The 17,310-nt window shown below is 44.3% G+C and overlaps 4 non-coding genes across 4 annotated transcripts; 1 reads left to right on the forward strand and 3 right to left on the reverse strand.

The window, feature by feature from the left end:
* The first annotated feature begins 2,787 nt into the window (after positions 1-2,787).
* trnav-aac (transfer RNA valine (anticodon AAC)) lies at positions 2,788-2,860 on the forward strand. Its single transcript has one exon. It is a non-coding gene; the product is annotated as a tRNA-Val (tRNA).
* A 2,886-nt stretch (positions 2,861-5,746) lies between these two features.
* Positions 5,747-5,829, reverse strand: trnal-cag (transfer RNA leucine (anticodon CAG)). Its single transcript has one exon. It is a non-coding gene; the product is annotated as a tRNA-Leu (tRNA).
* Positions 5,830-12,425: 6,596 nt separating this feature from the next.
* trnak-cuu (transfer RNA lysine (anticodon CUU)) lies at positions 12,426-12,498 on the reverse strand. Its single transcript has one exon. It is a non-coding gene; the product is annotated as a tRNA-Lys (tRNA).
* A 4,652-nt stretch (positions 12,499-17,150) lies between these two features.
* On the reverse strand, positions 17,151-17,223 carry trnav-uac (transfer RNA valine (anticodon UAC)). Its single transcript has one exon. It is a non-coding gene; the product is annotated as a tRNA-Val (tRNA).
* Positions 17,224-17,310: the final 87 nt, after the last annotated feature.

The following is a 17,310-nucleotide window of genomic DNA, read 5'->3' on the forward strand; positions in this document are numbered from 1 at the left end:
AGTGCTGCACTGTCGGAGAGACAGTACTAAGGAAGTGATGCACTGTCAGAGACTCAGTACTGAGGGACTGGCACTCTGTTGGATGGTCAGTGCTGCGGGAGCTCAGTACTGTTGAGGATCAGTACTGAGGGAGTGCTACACTGTCGGAGGTTTCGTACTGAGGGAGTGGTACATTGTCGGAGGGTTAATACTGAAGGAGTGCTACACTGTCGGAGGCTTCATACTGAAGGAGTGCTACACTGTCGGAGGCTTCGCACTGAGGGAGTGCTACAGTGTCGGAGGGTTAGTACTGAAGGAGTGCTACACTGTCGGAGGCTCAGTATTGAGGGAGTTTTGCACTGACGGAGAGTCAGTACTGAGGAAGTGTTGCACTGTTGGAGAGTCAGTACTGAGGAACTGTTGCACTGTTGAGTGGTCAGTACTGAGGGAGTGGCACTCTGTTGGATGGTCAGTGCTGCGGGAGCTCGGTACTGTTGGAGGGGCAGTACTGTGGGAGCGCTGTACTGTCGGAGGTGCCAACAGTAGGATACGTTAAATCGAGGGCCCATCTACCCTCTCAGATAGATGTAAAAGATCCCATAGCAATATTCGAAAAAGTGCAGGGGAGTTCATTCCGGTGTCCTGGCAAATATTTATCCCTCAACCAACATGACTGCAGCCGATTTTCTGGACATTTATCTCATTGCAGTGTGTGGGATGTTGCTGTGTGCCAATTGTCTGTCACGTTTCCTACATTACCACAGTGACTACACTTCACAATGTTCTTCATTGACTGTTCTGGGCGTCCTGACACCTTGAATAGCGCATTATAAAGGCAAGTTCTTTCCTTCTTTCAGACCTTTCATGAAAACTATTTCTTGCTTCAAGCTTTTGTCATCCCTCCTAATATCACCTTCTTCGGCCGGGGGTCCATTTTTGTCCTTCAGACATCGAAATTCTACTCTTGAAAACCAATCTTAACCCCTCCTATTCTCCATTTACTTCTCTTCCTTTAAACACCCTCCTTAAAACCACTCTTTCACCAGTCCTCCTGATATATTGTTACTCCTTTTACTTCTCCGTGAATCCCCTTGGGAATGTTTATTAAATAAAGGGCGGACTGTGAATTATTTTTTATTTTTGTATTCGTTCGTGGGATGTGGGCGTCGCTGGAAAGGCCAGCATTTATTGCCCATCCCTAATTGCCCTTGAGGAAGTTGTGGTGAGCCGCCTTCTTGAACCGCAGCAGACCGTGTGGTGAAAGTTCTCACTCCCACAGTGCTATTAGTTAGGGAGTTTCAGGATTTTGACCGAGCGACGATGAAGGGACGGCGATATATTTCCAAGTCGGGATGGTGTGTGACTTGGAGGGGAGTCGAGATCATTCGGCCCATCGTGCCTGTGCCGGGTCAAGCACACGTATTCGTTCAAAATTCGTTCAGAGATAGATTGAGTGCTTTTTTATCAGAAAATTGCCTGAACCCCGACAGTCTACAGCTTTCCTCCTCGCTATCAACCACACGGCCGATTTTTGTGTCACCCGCAAATTTCTTAATCTTTGCCCCTACGTTAAAGTTCAAATCGTTAATGTATACCACAAAAAGCAAAGGACGAAGTACCGAGCCCTGCGGCACCCCACTGGAAACAGCCTCCAGCCGCAAAAACACCGGTCAACCATTACCCTTTGCTTCCTGCCACTGAGCCAATTTTGGATCCACCAAGACACATTCCCTTGGATCACATGGGCCTTTACTTTTTTGACCAATTTGCCATGTGGGAACTTTTCAAAAGCCTTGCTAAAATCCAAGTAGACTACATCAATTACGCTACCCTCATCGATCCTTCTTGTCACCTCCTCGAAAAATTCAATCAGGTCAGTGAGACACGACCTCCCCTGAACGCTCAGAATACATTTTTTTTATTCGTTCATGGGATATGGGCGTCGCTGGCGAGGCCAGCATTTATTGCCCATCCATCATTGCCCTTGAGAAGGTGGTGGTGAGCCGCCTTCTTGAACCGCTGCAGTCAGTGTGGTGAAGGTTCTCCCACAGTCCGACTTGGCAACAGACAAAGCACCGGTGGGCGCGCCGATTGCAGGAGAGCTGGTTGGCGGTGATATCGATGCTGTGAGCGAGACCAGACCGTTTCCATGTTTCCACAAACAATGTCCCATCCTTTATTTCTGGAAAAGTAACACTGATAGTTGTCAATTGCATTTCTGTTGCTGCAACATGTAACTTTGGCTAGGTGACACGCTGCTTTAGTGTATCTTGCAAGAACAAAACCAGCGGGCGGTCTCTGTGGCGCAATCGGTTAGCGCATTCGGCTATTAACCAAAAAGTTGGTGATTTGAGCCCACCCAGGAACGGAAATTGCACCTTTTTCTTCCCACTTTCCGATACATTGCCTCATTCTGATAGCCCTGAAGCCGGTACCAGGTTTTAATTCATGATCAGCAGTAACTGGGAGCACTTTAAATGGCTCCGATCTCTTAATCTCATTTCAATTTTTCTAATGTGTGATTTGGCTGCAAGAAAACACTCTGTGAACAATGTCATCTGAGCATGCCTGATTCGCCATAATTTACACTGCGGTCGGATATCAGGCACATGAAAAAAAAACAGTGAAATGTTTGTGTCGGCGCGATGCTCTGGGATTCCCTGCCTGACCATCGTCACCGATCCTTCTCTGCAGCCTTCCGAAATACAGCGCAGTAAATGTATCCCTGTGAAATGAGCTCCTGGACAGTAATACGGAAGTTAGTTTGGCTGAGGGGGTTTGCTCCTTGCACGGAGCGTCAAATGTCAGGTTTCCGTAGTGTAGTGGTTATCACGTTCGCCTAACACGCGAAAAGTCCCCGGTTCGAAACCGGGCGGAAACATTTTGAAACCTTGTCCCCATTAAAAATGATTAAATATTAAACGATTCACATTGCTGAATAATGTGAACAAAGTCCATTTCTGCCAGCCCTGTTGTTGCAGTCCGCTGAGAGCAGGCGATTGGGGGTGAAGGCTGCTTCCAATACTGTCTCATTCCCGGTGGGATCTGGCGGAGATTTGACAAGCCCTATCCATTCAACCAATACATGAAACGGTGTTTGAGAAACATTGACATATATGATAACATCCAGGATCCTGTCTTCAGAGTACGTGGCGCAAAAGTCTGACTCCAGATCAAAAGGCTGCGTGTTCACATCACATCGGGGTCACTGTTTCTTTCACCGCTCACATGAGACTGGATAATTCCAGAATGAAGGTTTTAATTGCTTTTTCACAAAAAAAACAGAAGTTCGGTCTAAACCCTGACTCAGTATCCACCCAGTGGCAGGGAGGGGAGCGCCTGATACCCTCATTTGTTTCATGCAACAAACTGACATGATTCAAAATCGACCTGCAGATGGACACACACAGAAAAATGACAACCACAGAAACAGACAGCAAGTACTTGTATATATATATATATATATATATATATAGTGCAGTTAACGTGGTCAGACGATTTAAGCTCGGTGAACTTTCTTCAGCTTTCTGAAATGTACTTGTCCATCCTTCATAGGTCACGGGAAATATATTTTTTGCCTTTCGAAAAAAGACGCGAAAAGCAGAGACATGTTTTGTTTTCAACACGGCTGGTGAAATGGCCGGACTATCATAAATTAGGAGTCGCCTGTGAAACATTTGAAGGCGACTACCTAAAAATCACTTAGTGCAAATTTAAAATCACGGTTACTATTTATTTAGGTCTGAAAGAAATAACAATAAACATGTCAGTCAGCGCCCGCGGTGAGACGGTGATGAATTTGTTTGCTTCGAAGTTCACCGCTGTACTAAAGTTGACGCCGTTTAAAAGATGCGAACCCACTCAATGTAAAGGATGAACTCACAACCAACAGGTCCCGTCATCGTCAAACACCTCCTTTCTTGTTCAATAGAGGGAGCAGAGGCGTGTACATCATCAGACACCAGCAACTTTAAGAAATGGAACAGATAAAGGGACAGATGCAAGTTCCAAATCTTTTCAATGCAAAGTTATTTCACTTCACTTAAAGTGCCGTGAGGCTGAAAACGGGTCCCAGATGATTTGCGTTCACTCGTGACTTGTTTTCCAGTGTTTGTCCGTCAGGATTGCAATTCAATTTGTATTGGATATTGAAGATATTTCAACATGATTGCACAACATACCACGTGTAAAGCAACCATCTTGATAACTTCAATCATCGCACACTCTACATCGACGCTGCAGAGACCCCAGCACCCCTTTCAATATTGTATTTCTTAACTCACAGTTTTCAAAAGGGAATTGGATAAACGCTTGGATGGAAACATTTTCAGGGCGAAATGGGAAACAGCAGGCGAATGGAACGAACTGGACAGCTCTTTCAGAGAGCTGGCACAGGCACGATGGGCCGAATGGCATCCGAATAGCGCTTTCTTATTCTATGATTCTATAAATAGATCAATTTCCGCCTTTCACTGAGCCTCCCTAAATGGAGCGCAGTAATCGTGTCCCTGTGAAATGAGCTCCTGAACAGTAATACGGAAATTAGCGTGACTGAACGGTTTGAAACTCTGGTCAGGCTCCGAACAGGAAATTTCCTCTCTAGGTTTGATTAGTTTATCAATTATCTCCCCCCCTTTCGATCTTAAATGTATTTTCATATTTTGTTGATCTCTTCTTCTACTGTCATGCCCACAATACTAGTCTCCCTGGTAAATACAGTTCTGGTCACCCTATTATGGAAAGGATATTATTAAACTAGAAAGAGTGCAGAAAACATTTACTAGGATGCTACCGGGACTTGATGGTTTGACTTATAGGGAAAGGTTAGACAGACTGGGACTTTTTTCCCTGGAGAGTAGGAGGTTAAGGGGTGATCTTATAGAAGTCTATAAAATAAAGAGGGGCAGAGATAAGGTAGATCGTCAAAATCTTTTCCCAAAGGTAGGGGAGTCTATAACGAGGGGGCATAGATTTAAGGTGAGAGGGGAGAGATACAAAAGGGTCCAGAGGGGCAGTTTTTTCACTCAAAGGGTGGTGAGTGTCTGGAACGAGCTGCCAGAGTCAGTCGTAGAGGCGGGTACAATTTTGTCTTTTAAAAAGCAGTTGGACAGTTACATGGGTAAGATGGGTATCGAGGGATATGGGCCAAGTGCAGGCAATTGGGACTAGCTTAGTGGTATAAACTGGGCGACATGGACATGTTGGGCCGAAGGGCCTGTTTTCATGTTGTAACTTCTATGATTCTATGATTCTATCAAATACCGAAGCAAAGTGATTATTTAATATTTCTGCCATTTCGCTGTCATTGCCTGTGAGTTTGTCATGTGTATCCCTTCGTGGCCCGATTCCTATCCTTGGCTGTTGATGTGTCTGGAATACTCTGCTTTTTTTGATATTCCTTTTTGCCTTTCGAATAGTTCTTTAGACTTCCCCTCTCTCCTTTATTGTCCAGTGTGGGCCTTTTTATTTAGTTTCAAATTTGCACTTATTTCTTTATTCATCCCTGGTGTGTCATTTCTGGATAGTTTGTTTTTAGTGGGATATGTTTCTCCTGGACTCCATTGATCACTGTTTTAAATGTTTCCCACTGCTGTTCTATTTCTTTGTCCAGGTCATTAATATGTCAACCATTTCATCGTTCGAATCTTCTCAAGTCACATTTCCATGACAAAGCCAGTTGCTTTTGTGGGAGGAGCAAATCAACTTGGTAGAAAAATCAGCTGCAGCCCAATCCACAAAAAAAATATTTCCACGGAGAAGTAAAAAATGTCAGAAGTGGGATTCGAACCCACGCCTCCAGAAAAAACTGCAACCTGAACGCAGCGCCTTAGACCGCTCGGCCATCCTGACTACCGGGCTGTGATTTCATTCTGCATAATTTCTGCACTTTAAAGAAAAGGGGGAGCAGCCACTGTCGGTATCTCGTGTTGCACTTGAAACAACACATTCCAAGTCCGAGCAGAGAGAGGACACCATTCATTAGCTCAATTTGTTGAGTGCAACGCTATCGTTTTCCGTAGTGTAGCGGTTATCACGTTTGCTTTATACGCAAAAAGTCCCCGGTTTGATCCCGGGCGGAATCATTATGTTGGAACTTGGTCTCCATAAACATCCAGATCGATTTTCTTCTCCTGCCATGAAGGGAGACAGTGGCTGCTCCCTTATTCTTTGTCAGCTGCATCTTTGACTTCATTAAACAGATAATTTTGAGTGAGAGAAAGCTGATCCACAGTGACGCTCTTTTCAAGTTTTATTCCCTTTTAATCTGGAAGGATATATTGTCTTTGGACAGAGTGGCTTTTGAAAGGAGTTAGTGGGGTGGGAACGACAAACCTTTTCCGCTGGTGGGGGACAGGGGAATACGAACCAACCATCCACCAAGTTCTCCCGAATTCTCCGGTTCAATGGGAAACCGACCAACAAAAGCCCTTTCATTGACCGTGGAGGTTCAGACAATTTTCTGAGAACAAAGCGCTCAATCTATTTCTTTTGTCTATTTCCCGATGTTTCCGGATACTGTCTGCATCTCTGCCCTGTTTTTATCTCACTATGTGTCCACCTGCAGGGTGGTTTTTGAACGAAGACGTGTGTTTGTCATCTGTTTGTTACATTAATTAAATGAGGACATCAAGTGCTTCCCTCCCTGACACTGGGGAACCAGAGGCAGACTTTAGCGCAGGGTCCTGTTAATTGTGAAGACGCAAAGAAAACATTAATTGCGGGATTATACAAACCAGCTCTGAGGGAAAAACACTATGCCTCTAACGTGATTTGAACAGGCAACCTTCTGACCTGCAGTCAGACGCGCTACCGTTGCGCAAAGAGGCCAGACTGATACAATGGGTGTCTGTTTCAATCAATGTTTGTCAAGCACCACTTTATAGCTCTGAGATTGGTGGAATGGGTTGGCTTTCAAATCCCCGCCCACTCCCACCGGATGTCAGGCGGCATCAGAAGTCGCCTTCACCTGTCAGCGGCAGCATGGCGCTCGCTTCCATCGCCTGCTGTCAGCGGACTGCAGCAAATCCAATTACATTCATCCTGCGCCCAGAATTATCACATCACAGGAAAAAGATGTGGGAAACTGCTCAAGCTACATAACAGGAGGGGAAACTTCTGTGAAACACTTAGACTTTTGGAGTTTCGACTTCGATTAGAACTGCAAAAAAGAACGTGAGAAAATATAAACTATGGGTGTGATGTTTATACATAAAGTGAATGTTTGTTCGCGGATTTCTCCCGTTACTGTGGCAACTATGGGTTGTTAATCCATCAACAATAACTTCCGCTTGATTTTAGCCCGAGTGGTTACAAAATAGCAAGTTTAATAGATTGACTTACAACAGAGTTGCACTACAGCTGTCTTCAACATTACATTCAACAGTATTATTATTATAATACAACTGTTTACAGATTACAGTAATGGCAAGCAATCAACACAACCTGACCTGTCTGCGAATCCTGGAATATCGGACCTGACATTTGCGGACTGCCTGTGGCAATGGACTTCTGACTGACCCCTATTGAGAGCTCTAACATTTGAGAAGGGAGCATGTCCTATCTTTATACGATTCGGCTGCATTGTTCTGTACGTAAGCACCACTGATCTTAACTCATGGTCGTAAACCATCCCACTTTGCTGACTCTCAGAAACCACCAAGGATTGTTTCATCTCTCCGTGTTTATTTAGCCTTTCTCCGTCATCTGGTTTTGGATGCTTATACTAGGTTAGCACAACCTGGAGTTCAGGTGTCCAGGACACCCAAGTTTCTCTGGACATTAACATTTAATATTTTCTCACCATTTGAAAAATATTCTGTTTTTCTGTTCTTCCAAACAAAGTGAATAACCTCACATTATACTCCATCTGCCACCTTCTTGCCCACACACTTAACCTGTCTATATCCCTTTACAGACTCTTTGTGTCCTCTTCACAGCTTACTTTCCCACCTAGTTTTGTTTCATCAGCAAACTTGTATACATTACACTCGATCCCTTCAACAAGTCATTAAAAGTCTTCTATAGGCATATAAATAGTAAACGGGTAGTCAGAGGAGTGGTAAGAACGATTTGGGACCAAAGAGGAGGTCTACGCATGAAGGCAGAGGGCATGGCTGAGGTAGTAAATGAGTATTTTGCACGTGTCTTTACCAAGGAAGAAAATGCTGCCGAAATCACAGTAAAAGAAGAGGTAGTTGAGATACTGGATGGGGTGAAAATTGATAAAGAGTAGATACTAGAAAGGCTGGCTGTACTTAAAGTAGATAAGTCACCTGGACGGAATGGGATGCATCTTAGGTTGCTGAGGGAAGTAAGGGTGTAAATTGCAGAGGTCCTGGCCATAATCTTTCAATCCTCCTTCGATACAGGGTTTGGTGTCAGAGAACTGGAGAATTCGAGATGTTACACCCTTGTTCAAAAAGGGTGTAAGGATAAACCCAGCAACTACAGGCCAGTCAGTTTAACCTCAGTGGTGGGAAGCTTTTAGAAATGATAATCTGGGACAAAATTAATGGTCATTTGGACAAGTGTGGATTGATAATAGAAAGCCACTGTGGATTTGTTAAAGGCAAATCATGATTGAGTTTTGTGATGAGTTAACAGAGAGGGCCGATGAGGGCAATGTGGTTGATGTTGTGTATATGGCCATTCAAAAGGCGTTTGATAAAGTGCCACAAAGTAGGCTTGTCAAAAGGGGCGATAGTGGCTGCTTCCTTATTCTTTAAAAGCGCTTTCTGTTATTTCACTCAACAGATAACTTTGCGTGAGCGAATAGTGATCCACAGTGACGCTTTTTTCAAGTTTATACCTTTTTAATCTGAAAGGATATATTGGCCTTGGAAGGAGTGAAGCACAGATTAACCAGATTGTAACCAGGGTGCAATGCGTTAAATTATGAGAAGATGTGATATAAACTAGGCTGAAAATCACACAAGTCACACTGCAAAAAGTTTTCATTTTTGCTTCATACATTAATGACCTGGACTTGGGTATACAGGGTATAATTTCAAAGTTTGCAGATGACATGAAACTCGGGAATGTAGTAAACAATGTGGTGGACAGTATCAGACTTCAGGAGGACACAGACTGCCTGGTGAAATGGACTTTATTAATAGAGGCATCGATAAAAAAGCAACAAAGTTATGCTAAACGTTTATAAAACACTGGTTAGGCTGCAGCTGGAGTATTGTGTTCAATTCTGGGCAACACAATTTAGGAAGGATGTCAAGGCCTTGGAGAGGGTGCAGAGGACATTTACGAGAATGGTAACAGAGATGAGGGACTTCAGTTATGTGGCGAGAATGGAGAAGCTGGGATTATCCCCTGACAGCAGAGAAGGTTAAGGGGAGATTATTTGACAGAGGTGTTCAAAATTATGAAAGGTTTTGATAGAGCAAATAAGGAGAAACTGTTTTCAGTGGCAGAAGGGTCAGTAACAACAGGACACAGGTTTAAAGTAATTGGCAAAAGAGCCAGAGGCGACATGAGGGAACATAATTTACGCAGCGAGTTGTTATGATCTGGAATGCGCTGCCTGAACGGCCGGTGGGAGCAGATTCAATAGTAACTTTCAAAAGGGGATTGGATAAATACTTGAAAAGGAAAACAATTGCAGGGCTTATGAGGAAAGAGCTTATGGGTGGTGAGACATCTTGGATAGCACTTTCAAAGAGCAAGCACAGGCACAATGGGCCGAATGATCTCCTTCTGTGTTGTAACATATCAAGTGTTGCTGGAACGAGAAGCAACGCATTCCAAGTCAGAACAGAGACAGGAGACTAAGTCAGTTCCCCATTGTTTTTAACGAGCTAGTAATGGTTTCCGTAGCGTAGCGGTTATCACGTTTGCTTTATACGCGAAAGGTTCCCGAGTGTAAACATTATGTTGAACCTTGCTCACGATAAACATCCAGGGAGGAGTTTTTTCTCCTGCCAAAAAGGGCGACAGTATCTGCTCCCTTATTCTTGAAAAGCTGCATCTTTTACTTCACTAAATAGTTAACTTTGAGTGAGAGAAAACTGATCCTCAGTGATGCTCATTTCAAGTTTTATTCCCTTTTACTCTAAAAGGGTATATTGGCCTTGGAAGGAGCGTAGCCCAGATTTACCAGAATGTTAGCAGGGCTCGAAGGGTTAAATTATGAGGAGCGGTTCCATACTTGTATTCCCTGGAATATAGAAGGCTTTTTAGGATTTTGAAAGATAGATAGACAAACCCTTTCCGCTGGTGAGGGAGTCTAAGACAATATCACAATATCACAATAGCTGTTTTTACGAGTGAAAACGGCCGGACGCATCACTGTGAGTGCAAGAGACGAGACTCTGGGTGCCGCGTCCTGGACAGTGAATGTCAAAACTTTTAAAAGATGCAGAAAGCGTTCGGGGTTCAGATGCACAAACCTCGAATGGGAATGAAATTTTGTCAGAGGTTGCAGCCTTCCATACTTCTATTGCCCTTTGCGAGACACCTCAGCCGAATCCTACTTCCCAGCACTCGGTCAGCAGCCTTGTATGTTACGCCACTTTAGTTGCATCTCGAAGTATTATTTAAATGTAACGAGAGATTCTGCCTCTACCACCCTTTCAGGCAGTGCGTTTCAGACCCCCACCACCCTCTGGATGAAAAAAATTCTCCTCAGCTCCCCTCTCATCCTTCCACCAATCACTTTAAATCTATGCCCCCCTGGTTATTGACCTCCCTGCTAAGGTAAATAGGTCCTTCCCATTCACTCTACCTCGGCCCTTCATAATTTTGTACACCTCAATTAAATTACCCCTCAGCCTCCACTGTTCCAATGAAAACAACCCAAGCCTATGCAATCTTTCCTCACAGCCAAAATTTTCCAGCCCTGGCAACCTCCTCGTAAATCTCCTCTGTACCCTCTCCATTGCAAGCACGTCTTTTTTGACCAGTCTGCCAATTGGGACCTGGTCAAAAGCCTTGCTAAAATCTATGCAGACTACATCAAAGTACTCCAGGTGTGTTCTCACCAAAGCCCTATTTAATTGCAGCAAGACTTCCTTACTCTTATACTCCAACCTCCTTGCAAAAAGGCCAACAGAACATTGTTCTTCCTAATTTCTTGCTGTACCTGAATGTTAACTTTCTGTGATTTGTTTACAAGTACACCGAACTCCCTCTGAATACCAACATTTATTGGACTCTCACCTTTTAAATATACTCTGCTTTTCTATTCTTCCTTCCAAAGTGGACAATTTCACATTTTCCCACCTTATACTCCAACTGCCACCTTCTTACCCAATCACTTAACCTCTCCACGTCCCTTTGCGTCCTCCTCACGGCTTACATTCCCACCTACCTTTGTATCATCAGCAAACTTGGATACATTACACTCGGTCCCCTGTAAATCGAACTGGTAACCACTTCACCACAAAAAACCGCTGGTGACTTATACTGGACAGAGTGGAACTGACCAGTCACATCTCTTTGCTCTGATTGGGACAGTTTTACTTCTCTTTAAACAACATCTCTCCTATCCCACACTAAAACCATGGAATAGAATCATAGAATATTACAGCACAGAAGGAGGCCATTCGGCAGTGTTGCCCTGCCTACTCTTTCAAAGAGCTGTCCAATTTAGTCCAAAAAACCCAGCCTTTCCCCCCTAAATTTGCAAATCAGTCCTCTTCAAGTCCCTGTCCAATTGCCTTTTGAAAGTTCCTATGAAAGCTGCTTCCACCACCCTTTCAGGGAGTGGCTACCAGATCGTAACACCCTCTGTGTGAAAAAAAATCTCCTCATTTCCCCTCTAGTCCTAAAAGCTCTCAATCCTTCTCCACGGATGCCTTTTTACAAACATTTCATTCATCAAAACCACACAAGCTACACAGGAAAAAGTCTTCATTTTCAAGTTATTAACGTTCCGAAGGAGCTCCCTAATTTCCCTCCCCTAACCTTATGAATCAGATCATTCTCGTCCGGATCCTTTTCCACATGAACCGGCCTCCCCCTCCACTCAGGAAGTAGCCATTCTGATTCTGTGACTGTGGCCAGCTTTGTTCGGGCAGTTGGTTTGACAGGGACCTCACACCGCACTCTCCTCCCGTGTTTTCTTCCACATCCGCAGATTAGGGCCGGGCCTCGACTGATTTTTTTTTCTCCCTCTCACCCGGGGCCGCTGAGTCTCCTACGCAGATCACAAACCAGCTCTCCTACACCCGATCATCAACTCACCCAGTTTGTAAATTGAAACCGGAGCAAGTACCTCGTCAGAGGGCAAGAGATGTAGGGGAGGCAGCAACCTCTGACAAAATCTCAGGCTCATGAGAGAGGTTTGTGTATCTGAATCCCGAATAACCTTCTGCTCCTTTTAAAGTTTTGACCATTGCACACTACGCGGCACGAACAGACTCGTCTCTTGCAACAACAGTCAAGCAAGCGGACGGTTCACTCGTGAAAGCAGCGGAAAAGTTTAAAACAGAATTCGCCCAACGTGGGGCTTGAACCCACGACCCTAAGATTAAGAGTCTCATGCTCTACCGACCGAGCTAGCCGGGCCGGCTGAACTATCTCACTTTGGTCTGTTATTGCAGTGAGGCGGCTGCTGGCTGCCCCCCCCCCCCCCGAAGGGGCTGAGTTCAGAATCAGAGAAGGATGCAGCTCAGAAGCAGGCCATTCGGGCCATCGCGCCCGTGCCTTGTCCGACAAACCATGTACCAGATTCTCCTGAATTCCAAGTTGTGGAACGAAAGCGAACAACAAAAGCCCTTACATTCGACCGTGGAGGTACAGGCAATTCTCTGAGAAACCGCTTTATGTATTTCCCGGTGTTTGCCTGTCTCTCTGGCTGTGTTTATTTATGTGCGTGTGGAGCTGCAGGCTGATTTTGAATTAATAAGTGTGTTTGTGTATGTTTCTTGCAATTAATAATGAGGGAATCAGACTCTTCTCTCCCTGACACTGGGGAACGAGTGAGGCAGAATTCAGAGCAGGGTTCTGTTTATTGTGAAAAAGGGATTGCAATAAGGAAGCGGGCATTATCCAGCCTCCTAAAAACAATAAGGACAACCGTGACCCCGACGTGATTGAAACACACAACCATCTGATGGGGATTCAGACGCGCTACCGTTGCGCCACGAGGTCTGATAACAAAGATTTGTATGTTTACCTTTATGAAAGTTTCTCATACACCGTTTAATTTATTTCAGATTACCAAATCCCCGCCCACTCCCACCGGGTGTCAGGCAGCCTCAGAAGCAGCCGTCACCTGTCCGTGGCAACATGACTGCAGCAAATCCAATTACACACACCCGGCACCCAGAATCATCACATCACAGGAAAGGAACTGCTCAAAATGCATAACAGGACCGGCAGCATCTGAAAAAACGCTGAGACTTTCTGTGTGTGGACTTTGTTCATGACTGCGAACAGGACGGTGTGAAAATTTAAACAATGGATGTGCATAAATGGATGCCATGCTTCTTTATAAAGTGAGTGTTTATATTATGTGTGCCATTTATAAATTTATTTTGATTATTTTTACAATATGATATATCTTGTTATAAATATATATGATTGCATCTGTGACACTTATAAATACATTTGGGTGTAACTGTGTGGTGGTTATCATTATATCTCTGTGTATCTGTGTTATGTATTTGTGTGTAATAAAAAATAAGAAATAGAGAAATAAATATCCGGAAAATACATTGACATTATATATACCCCAATAAATGAATAAATAATACAGATACATGTAAATGCATTTGTAAGCAGCAGTCATGAAAGGCAATTACTTCGAATGGCTTCGGGATGAGCCGTTGGGCGTCAAAACGTGCCGTGGACGGAGACCGGGTTGGTTATTGCGGGAAGAGCAAATCAACTGGGCCGAAAAATCAACTGCAGCTCAAGCAACAAATAAAATAGGAGTCAAAATAACAGATGTCAGAAGTGGGATTCGAACCCACGCCTCCAAAGGAGACTGCGACCTGAACGCCATCCTGACTGATAAATGATCCCTTCATTTGCCACCTTTTCCAGATTGAAAGCCCGCCCCCACCCCGGAGAAAGTTTCAGTCACTCCAGTGCTTGGTAAGATGAATGCTGCTGGAAAGGCTCGGTGAGCGGGATGCCACCTCCCCGGGTTTTCCTGAGCCTAATATACTTTATTCCTATTTAATCATGGGAATATCCGCAATCAGCAGCTAAAAAGGGTTAAAATCTGAATCACAGAGAAAGGGAAATCCACGTTAAATCTAATAATATTGTGAGCAAAACTCGCTGGTGGTCTTGTGGTTAAGATTCGGCGCTTTTAGCACCTCGGCTCGGGTTCGTTTTCCGATCAGGGAATCTATTTTTACCAAACAGTTCACTGAATTGCACAAAATAATTCAATATCTCAGATGATTCTTTTAATCACCATTAATAAACCCACAACTTTCTGTTTCGCACTGAATGAAATGCTAACAAGTTTGCCGAGTGACTGTCGAAACTACGCTAACTTTTGTAACTTTCATCCCTTCTCATTTTACGCAATGCTTAAAACTGTTCACTGGTTTTGAGACCAGGAATCTGGTGCAGCCGTTGTTGAATGTGAAAGGATTGCAGCCCAATTTGCACGATAGAAAGCTCGCGCCTGGAAGTTTGTGAGGAGCAAGTTCCATCAATTTTTTTCTGACCCGGGATTAAACCGGGAGTTTTTCGAGTGTGAGGCCAACATGATAACCATTACACCGCGAAAATATCGATTTAGTCCAGCCCAGGTCAGATGGAAGTGTTAAGGGAGAAAGTGAACTGCTGACTCCCACTTCTGGGGGATATCCCAAAGCGCTTCATGGAGGTGTAATCAAAAACATAGAATCATAGAATCACAGGAGGACATTCGGCCCATCGTGCCTGTGCCAGCTCTTTAAACTTAATAGTGCAATTTTAAAGGGGTTGCAGGAACAGAGAGACCTGGGGGCATAAGCACACAAATCTTTGAAGGTGGCAGGACAAGTTGAATAGATTGTAAAAAAAAATGTCCGGAATCGTTGACTTCATTAATAGAGGCATAGAGTACAAAAGCAAGGAACTTATGATAAACATTTATAAATCACTGGTTAGGCCCCAGCTGGTCATCACACAATTCTGCCCACCACACTTTAGGAAGGATGTCAAGGCCTTGGAGAGGGTGGAGAGGTGATTTACTAGAATGATGACAGGGATGAGGGATTTCAGTGCGGTGGAGAGACTGGAGAAGCTGGGGTTGTTCTCCTTTGAGCAGAGACGGTTAAGGGGAGATTTAACAGAGGTGTTCAAAATCATGAACGGTTTTGATAGAATAAATCAGGAGAAACTATTTCCAGTGCCAGAAAGGATGGTAACCAGAGGACACAGATTTAAGGTAATTGGCAACAGAGGTGAGATGAGGAGAATGTTTTTACGCAGCGAGTTGACATGATCTGGAATGCACTGCCTGAAAGGGTGGTGGAAAAAGATTCAATAATAACATTCAAAGGGGAACTGGATAAATACTTGAAGGGGAAAATGTTGCAGGGCGATGGGGAAAGGGAAGGGGAGCGGGTCTAATTGGATAGCTCTTTCAAAGAGTTGGCACGGGCACGATGGGCCGAATGGCCTCCTTCTGTGATGTTTCCTTGCTGCGATTCTATGTTATGGAGGATTTTCTGATGTAGTGGATATTCGGGGCAGAGGACCAAGTGGGGATTGAGCTGGACGGCAAGTGTATACAGTTCGTTCAAAGGACTGAAGCCGACGGTTTCATTCCTCCCGTCGTTTAGCAGCAGGAAATTACTCGGCCATGCAGGCGACTTTTTTTGTCTTCATTCATGGGATGTGGGTGTTAATGGCAAGGTCAGCATTTATTGCCCATCTCGAATTGCTCTTGAGAAGGTGCTGGTGAGCCGCCTTCGTGAACTGCACCTTTCATTGACTGTGTCATTGACGTTTTCTGGATAGAGAGAAACTATTTCCTCTGGTTGGGGATTCTAGGACTCGGGGGCACAGTCCAAAAATTAGAGCCAGACCTTTCAGGAGTGAGATTAGAAAACACTTCTACACACAAAGGATGGTAGAAGTTTAGAGCTCTCTTCCGCAAAGGGCAATTGATGCTAGCTTAATTGTTAATTTTAAATCTGAGATAGACAGCTTTTTGGCAACCAAAGGTATTAAGGGATATGGGCCAAAGGCAGGTATATGGAGTTAGATCACAGATCAGCCATGATCTTATCAAATGGATGAGCGGGCTCGAGGTGCTGAATGGCCGACTCCTGTTCCTATGGTACATTTCCCCAAGTGTCTGTTCTCTCCATAGTTGTTGAATGACCGCCTTGTGCTTCCAGCATACTTTCGTTTAAAGCTCGGTTCAGGGACGAGCCGGTGGGCGTCAAAACGTGCCGTGGATCGAGACCGGGTTGGTTGTTGCGGGAAGAGCAAATCAACTGGGCCGAAAAATCAACTGCAGCTCAAGCGGCAAATAAAATAGCAGATGTCAGAAGTGGGATTGGAACCCACGCCTCCAAATGAGATTGCGATCTGAACGCAGCGCCTTAGTCCGCTCGGCCATCCTCACTGACAAATGATTCCCTCATTCGCCACCCTTTCCACATTGAGACCCCCCGCCAGGAGACAGTTTCACTCACTCCAGTGCTTGGTGAGATGAATGCTGCTGGAAAGGCTCGGTGAGCGGGATGCCACCTCCCCGGGTTTTCCTGAGCCTATTGCACTTTATTCCTATTGAAACACGGGAATATCCGCAATCAGGAGCTAAAAAGAATTAAAAGTTGAATCACAGAGAAAGGGAATTCCATGTTAAATCTGATAATACAACCAGCAGAGTTCCCTGGTGGTCTAGTGGTTCGGATTTGGCGCTGTTACCTTCGTAGCCTCGGTGCGATTCCTGGTCAGGGAAGCAACTTTTGATCACTTGTTATATCAATCGCATGGAAGAGAAAAAAAAAGACAATCATTGTTTTAATCACCATTAATTAACCGATAAGGTTATTTTGCAGAATGAAAGGCAACTGAGGGAATTTGGAAAACTTTAATAATTTATTTTATGCGATGAACTTTTTATCCCTTCTCATTTTACACACTGTATTTTTAAGGGCTCGGTTTAAAATGTTCAATGCTCGTGAGACCACGAATTTGTGTTAAATTTAACAGGACCGGCTATTTCACAATGAGAAAATAAATTTGCCCCAACATAATGTTTCTGCCCGGGATTGAACCAGGGACCTTTCGCGTGTAAAGCAAACGTGATAACCACTACACTACAGAAACCTCTGTTCAATCATCAGCCAGAAGTTCGAATGACTGCATTGATTCTCATTCATAACAATTCAATTGATCGAAGTTGCACAAGTCACA

Source organism: Heptranchias perlo, unplaced genomic scaffold, assembly GCF_035084215.1.
Source record: "Heptranchias perlo isolate sHepPer1 unplaced genomic scaffold, sHepPer1.hap1 HAP1_SCAFFOLD_129, whole genome shotgun sequence".
Taxonomy (NCBI): domain Eukaryota; kingdom Metazoa; phylum Chordata; class Chondrichthyes; order Hexanchiformes; family Hexanchidae; genus Heptranchias; species Heptranchias perlo.